Consider the following 8,290-nt stretch of genomic DNA (forward strand, 5'->3'; position numbering starts at 1 on the left):
TTACAACCTCATTTTCAAAATTAGTATACCAAGAGGTTTGGCTATTAGGTGGTCTGTATACAAAACATAATAAAAATGATTCTTTGTGTTTTGGAAAAATCTTAAACCAAACAGTTTCTAACAACGATCTTCAAGCGGTCCTATGAAACAGGTGACGTCACTTATTAGATATATGGAAAAGAGCAAAAATAAGACTGATATTCAAGAATGGAAAACGGTTTGATGCAGTAATATAAACTACCGTCCAGTCTCATCTCACTTACCTGCATTTGCTGCAAAATCATGGAGCACATTGTAACAAACCTTATAATGACTCGTGCTGACCATATATGTTTTACCCCACCATTATACATCTATGTGATGACAAAAATAAATTACTTTAACAACTACAACATAGTTTTAGGAGAGGCATATCCTGCGAAACACAACTGATCTACTTCATCAATGACATCATCATAAGCATGGATGCAGGGTAACACACAGACTGCCTTAGTAATTATGGATTTTTCAAAGGCCTTCAATTAAGTAAGTCACAGTCTACTAACACACAAACTGGATCACTAGGCATCAGATCTAGAGGTAAAACCAACATATGGATACACAATTTACTTTCTGACAGAAAACAACTGGTAGTTGTAGAAGGGGGGAATCTTAAACAATCAACGTAGAATCAGGCGTCCCACAAGGTTCAGTACTCGAACCTAGATTGTTCATCTTCTAAATAAACGACATGCCAGAAGGTATTCGCTCAAGGGTTTGACTCTTTGCCAACGATACCATATTATATCTTACCAAAGCATCAGACACATACAGTGACAACTTACAAGCGGATCTCAATAAACAGGCAATCTGGGAAACAAAATAGAAAATGGCCTTTCATCTCGATAAATGCAATGTACTAACAATTTCAAGAAAACCTGAACCTATTGTGAGAGAGTACACACTGCATGGCCACACCCTTCAATCTGTAAAATCTGCTAAATATCTAGGTTGTACCATCAGTTCAAACATGAAATGGAACGAACACATCAAAAACATATGTGACAAGACCATTGGATTTCTAAAACAAAACCTCAATATCAATAACACCACTTTAAAGGAAACTGCATACAAATCCCTAGTTAGACCAACCTTTGAGTATGCATGCACAGACTGGGACCCTTTCCAGCATAACACCAAAGACCGGCTGGAAATGGTACACAAAAGAGCAGCAAGATACGTCACTAACAGATATCACAACACCTCATCTGTTAGTAAAATGCTTACCCAACTCGAATGGAAAACCCTTGCAGACCACAGGAAAGTATCAAGACTCACAATGATATACAAACTTGCCAAAGGGATGGTTAATGTTGATACAGAAAACATTCTCACTCCACCAGACAGACTATCCCGTAACTTAAACATCAACGGTTTCCAAGTACCATCGCGTAGAACAGAAGTGAGGAAAGAATCGTTCTACCCAATAACAATTAGTGACTGGAACGCAAGTAGTTGTCACTTACCGCCACCAGTGCAGGTGGACGTCTTCAGTGAATGCTTCACGACTCACCTACATGAGACGATCTAGACTACCGTCCATGATGTTTTTAACTTCACTGTATATAGAATGAATAGCACAAATCTCCCTTTTTTCTATAAAATATTGACATGCTCATCCAAAAGTGGTAAATAATTAGTTTATTGATGGTGCCCGCGTAATGATAGAAATAGAAGCAGAGGCAGAATGTCTCTGGTTAGAGTGAATATTTGTCAAGTCACGTACCAGTTAACGTCATAAATGTATTCGCAGTTTCTCAAATTATTTTAACAGGAAGTCCGTTTGGGATATTCTTGTAACATTTAAAGTTACCAGAAGAAAAAAGTTGTTAATATTTTTATGATAATAACTTGGAAAACATCAAAAATCTTTCTTGGGGTGTTATTGTTTTTCATTCCATCAGTTGATATTTATAATATGAGGCATGTGTTACCATGGTTACCTGTGAAAGAAGACAAAGTCCTTATTATTTTCATGATACTTTATACAAATTTGCGAGCAGGAGTCGTTAAGGTGTCAGACCACCAATCCACCCACTCCAATTTAGAACGTATGTAAAAGTAGTCCTTCCCTGACAAAAAATGGTGCTTTTGATGTCATTGTTTACTTAAACTAACCAACAAATTTGCAGAAATGAAACTTTTGTTGAAAGAAAAATATATGTAGACCATTTGAGCCAAAAATTACATGTCCATGAGTTTGCATTAAAAACTGAGGATAAATGCGCTCCATAGTATACTTATTAAAGATTTCCAGAAAACCAGGGGTTATTTTAAGCAGTACTTGTCTTCCGAACATTCATATTTCCTTGCAAGACTTTAAACATAGGTTGAAAATTGGCATGTAGAAAGATGATACATGTACAATTCATGAGATACCTGGTTTCTATGAAGTTAAACTTAAGGTAAAATATTTAGAAAGCTGTGAAATTTGCAAAATTTGGTTGACTAGATAGATTTTGAATTGGTGGTCTGACACCTTAACAACTGGATAACTTCCGACAACTACATGTATATGGTATGTGCAATAAGAGCAAGTGTTGTAAACAAATAACGATTTTGGATTCACTAGTATGTTGGATTCACTAGTATGTTGGATTCACTAGTATGTTGGATTCACTAGTATGTTGGACTTTTCTTTTGATTGATTTTCTGATTGTTATTTAGAACTTTGTCCTTGTATTGTTAAACTTCAAAGAAAGAAAAAAACTGAGCAACACGGCCAAGACCTTAACCAGACCAGACCTGTGAACAGGTCTGTGAACAGGTCTGCTGTTAACCTGTCCTGTGGACAAGTATACTATTTGACAGACCGGTCATGTCAGTCATGGGAGGGTCTGAATTTCAATCGGATAAATCTTTTTTTACCAAACTTGTTGATATATGTAAGTGATGATACTAAAATGATATTCATTAATCAAAGCGGTCCTGTTTACTAGTTAACTTTTGATCATGTTAAATTTATCTTGGAGCAGACCAGACCAAAGTTTACTTTTATTAGATAAGGTCCAGATCAATGTCTGTTTTTAAAATCAGACCTGGTCACAAGTTAACTTGTGTGTAGGCTGATTTTGACAAAGTTAACTTTCTTAAAAAAAACATTGACCGGACATGGCATGGTATTAATACATCCCTAACAACAAAAAACACACAAAGTACGGATCTGAGAGTACTCGAAGTTTCTGACAGCTAATCAAAGCCAATAACAACTAATAAAAAATCATGCATCTAAGACTAAAATATCAATCAGTACAAATCCAACATCCAATGGATTTAGTGTTAAGACGTCATTAACAGTCAGAGAAAAACATGACTTTGTGCAATGCCAACACATAGATATCGACAGATTGTAGTACCGTGAAAGTGTATATGTGTATAACAATAATACTTAGTATGGTTTTAGTTTACTGATAACAAAATCAATATTTATACCTATAAAAACAATATTCAAAGATCTAATTACAGTGTTGAATTGGTAACCTTTTAGAATAAGTTTATTAAAGGATTGATAAGTTTACCCGGATCGTATCTAAATTTCCAGGCTCGGTAAACAACACCACCGTAAAATTTAGGATGTGCTATTCCGTTTGAAATAAGTTTTCTACAGGTACAGCCAAACTTGCAAACCAAATCTTTGTATCTATGGAAGAATTTAGTACAGGTTTTAAGTAAGTTGTGGTAACGAATCCCTGACTTAATTATTTATACTAGTAATATATAGCTCATTGAAATCCAAAACGTCACTACAGACACGGACATAGCGAACGAGTTGGGATATATAAACACCGTAAGACGGTGCCAAAGGAACATCACCGTCCAAAAAGGAAAATTAACAATAAGGAAAAAAATCATCCCTTTTGTCGTAAATTTTTGTGTAGAGTTTCTGCTGTAAACCTGAAATATCTAAATCTAGGAAAGGACAGTTATTGCTGTTAATATTTGATTTATTTATAGTTTAGTTTTTATAAATTTCGGCTGTATATTAAGAGAATTCTTGATTATTTAACGAAAAAATATCATCAAGATGGTAAGTGTTGTTGAATTTATCAGTTAAATGGAATTTAGACGGGTCTTTACTGGGTTTGGCCATACACTGTTATTCATAACAGTACACGAACAAGTCTTCTTTTAAAAGGCACAATTGGTGCCCATAAGAATACCTACAACCTGTCGATAAACTTTATTGCCGAAACGTAAATATATGTTGTGTAGGAGAAAATTTGCGGCTTTAATCATATCATCACACCTCCAGTAAGTATATCTAGCATATTGATCTTTCTCAATCGAGAAAAAGGCTTAATATGAGCTGCAGGAAATAAATTTGCAATCAGATTTATCAAACAATCATTTAATTAAATAGGAAAGTTTTTGTTTGATAAGATTGTATGGAAGTGTAGTTTAAAGAGTGGAAAAGTCAAAATTGTCTACCGAATCAAAAGGACCATCAAAGCACGTAATTTATCTAAAACATCCAAAGTATGTTTTACACTCCAAAAATGGTTAATTCTACGGAAGCGTATTAGCGCCACACGTTTTTTTTTGTTGATATTTCTTCCTATGTTTGCGTTATAACGCAAACCTTTGCGAAATAACGCAAACCTTTGCGTTATAACGCAAACATTTTGATTTTAATTATTCATTAAGTTTTGAATATTTAATAATAAAAACCTATATATAATATTAAATTTACATTTTATGTTTATTATATAATTTGAAAGCAGTGTTTTGTGAATGTCGGCATTTGCATGTCCGTCTGTCATCAAATTTCGGTTGTGATTTAGTTAAGAGAAGAACCATGAACACAAGGCCAAATCATTATAATAAATATGCATAGAAATAAAGGAATACTTGAAGTGCAATAATACACAAATTAATAAATGGTTTATGCATCAGAAGATTATATAAATTTAACAAGTAAATAGATATGGTATAGGCAAATTTTGATTGAAAGGCCAAGATTTTGAAAATTTTGAATAACGGAAAGTGGTAAACTAGATAAGAACAAAAATAATGTCATACAATTGTGAAACTATAAGTCAAATAGACAAAATGATCTTTCTGCTTTAAAATTTATTATTCAGAAAAAAACATTCTTTTTAAATTTTGATGTAAGAAATCGTTTGTTGAAATCTCAGAATATGATCAAGATTCTTTAAAAAAAGTCATTGAATTTTAATTTCAATCTAGTGAGGTAGCTATTTAAGATGCTTGGGTAGCAATTTGAATGTAGAGAACATTATAATAATAAAAAAACATCTTCATCTTATACATTTATGGAAAAAGGGTAGCTTGTTCGAATCTAACCAATCTTACACAATGCTCAAACGAGCGCTTACTTTGGAAGTATACTTAAATTCGGCTACACTAGCGGGGTTGATTATTTATTTTCTTCGGTATAACTTCAATTTAATCAATATTCTTTGTAATATATATATATATATATATACATGTATTATCCTGCTCATTATTATCCCATGATGTGTGCTAAACACTCAAGCATTTTACATTGCAATGAGTACAAAGGGTGATAAATTTTAATATATGCAGCCTCTTCCATTTATAACAGCTGCTTCCTTGGAAACTTAAATAAGAAATAAAATAAAACAAATGTTTGCGTTATTTCGCCAAGGTTTGCGTTATATCGCAAAGGTTTGCGTTATAACGCAATGGTTTGCGTTATTTCGCAAAGGTTTGCGTTATAACGCAAAAGGTTTGCGTTATAACGCAAAGGTTTGCGTTATTTCGCAAAGGTTTGCGTTATAACGCAAAGGTTTGCAATATAACGCAAAAGTTTGCGTTATTTCGCAAAGGTTTGCGTTATAACGCAAAAGGTTTGGTTTATAACGCAAAGGTTTGCGTTATAACGCAAACATAGGAAGAAATATAAAAAAAAAAAAACGTGTGGCGCTAATACGCTTCCGTATAATTCCACTATTTTCATATGTTTTATTACAAAAAATGATAAGTTCTTTGATAGTATTTAAGGAACTCGTTAAAAGCACTGAGAATTAGTACTAGCGGCCGAGATGAAATGATATTTTACGTGTTTTTTGTGTAGCTTAGGTAACCAATACATAGTGGGATTACACTTACATGTATACATGTATGTTTACACAATTTTGGCTGTTGGATCCCAATTATTGTCACATTTACCTATTATGTCTGTTTAGGTTGCTCACCCAGTTTTGTCAATATAACGGAACTATATAAACAACTGTCATACAAGTGGGGGTTTAGCTAGATATAAAACCAGTTTAACCCACCATTTTCTTCGGAAAATACCTGTACAAGTCAGGAATATGACAGTTGTTTTTCACTTGTTCCATTGGTTGAAAACGTTTGATTTTGTCGGTTTGTATGGACTTCCCCTTTTTGAATTTACCTTGGAGTTCGGTATTTTTGTTATACTTTTTTTCGTTTGAACTCTGATGGATAGTTGTCTCATTGGCAATCATACCACATTTCCTTATTATCATATTGAAGAAAAGATCTTCGGGCTAATATCAATAAATTGATGTCAGCGTTTGTTAGATTTTTTTGCCGGGAATAAATTATATAGGGCAAAGATATCTGTCACAAATCGCCCGATATTCTCACTGTAAAAATTTATACAGAAACAATACAAATAAGACAACACCGCACATCAAAATATGATGTAAGATAAGTATGTAGGAAAATAGGTATGAATACGGCAAATTACGATTTCAATAAACAATCTGGCCGAACGCAAGAAAATAGAGAGCGCATATAAGGAGACTACCACGGGAGGGGGATGAGGATTTGTGAAGGCGAAATTGTCATTTTCTCCTGTTGCTTAGCTGACTTATTTAGGCATAGACACAATTTATTCTGAATTTGTACATGAAAATTTCCTGTATTTTGAAGGACAGAATATTCATTTTCTTCCTGTCTTGGCCAATTTTATTTATTTTCAATTCGTACAAGGCCAGGATATTTATTTAAAAAATCCTCCTGACGTAGAGTGCATTTGGAAGTATGATCACAGTAAGAAGGCACTAAAGGAACTCCCCATCCACGAAGAAGTACAAATTGACAACAAAGAACAAAAATTCTTCACTTTAGTCATAAATTTTAGTATAGAGTTTCCAGTGTGTAACTTAAATATCAAACTGAAAATCAAAGGACAACTATTGCTGTTCATATTATATATTTTTTAAAATTAGTGTCTTGATATAAATTTCTGCAGTATAAGTAGAGAATTAATTGTTATCGAAAGCAAAAATATGTAATTCATTGTAGTTATATAACAATCAAGTCGGTGTATGTTACAACGGGTCACCGAGCTGTGCAGTATAACTAACATTTAAAATAATTTAATGTTTGGGAAATTTCTCGAGCAAAGAAATAAAAAAAAGTAACTATCTAGTTTTACTTAGTTTAGGGATTGATTTGGATACATATTGTACAAAACTTTTTTAAAAAGTTGAAATATATAAAATCTCTAAAGTTTAATTATTGTAGGTTCTATTTTGATTGAATCCAATTTAATGCTTATACGAATTAAATCATAAAGATCTGCGGCAATATTTTTAAATAGATATAAAAATAAGGAGATGAGGTATGATTGCGAATGAGACAACTATCCACCAAAGTTCAAATAAAGTGGGTGTAAGCAATTATAGGCAACCGTACGGCATTCAACAATGAGAAAAACCCATACCGTATAGTCGGCTATAAAAGGTCCCGACATGAAAAATATGAAACAATTCAATTGAGAAAACTAACAGCCTAATTTGTAACAAAACAATTAACGAAATACAAATTTTCATAAAAACATATGAAATAGGTCAAAGACAAGTTCAAAGCGACAAAGGTTCATATCAAACTTATAGAAACAGAGATTACGTATAAAGCGGATGCAAAAAAGCTATATTGCAGGAGTCGATTAGAAAACCCAATGGGTAGAACCGTAGAATGAAATGTCAAAGTAAATTGTGTACATCTCTATAAAATAAATTAATTTAGTCATACAGAGAAACTATTTAAGGACAAAATATCTTTGCATTTCAATGTCGGTATTCCTGTTGTAAAATGCCTTTTGGTCATCAAAGTATTACGTGCGCATACGCCACTATACAGACCTGCATATTATGAATCAAAATACTATAAAAATAGTTTTACCGAGAACACCAAAATAAAGACCAGTGAAAGCCTTTAATTCCAACTAAAACCAAAATTGCAGGTAGAATACGTATAATCATAATGATTTTTTTTTCTCGGATATGGCCGA

At 33.0% G+C, this 8,290-nt stretch overlaps 1 protein-coding gene across 1 annotated transcript in view; it reads right to left on the bottom strand.

The window, feature by feature from the left end:
- LOC127737471 (patatin-like phospholipase domain-containing protein 4) overlaps positions 1-8,290 on the bottom strand; it is a 40,942-nt gene that overhangs the window by 15,067 nt on the left and 17,585 nt on the right. The gene's annotated exons all lie outside the window — the stretch shown is intronic.

The sequence above is a fragment of the Mytilus californianus genome, unplaced genomic scaffold (assembly GCF_021869535.1).
Source record: "Mytilus californianus isolate M0D057914Y unplaced genomic scaffold, xbMytCali1.0.p SCAF_4, whole genome shotgun sequence".
In the NCBI taxonomy this organism is placed as follows: Eukaryota; Metazoa; Mollusca; class Bivalvia; order Mytilida; family Mytilidae; genus Mytilus; species Mytilus californianus.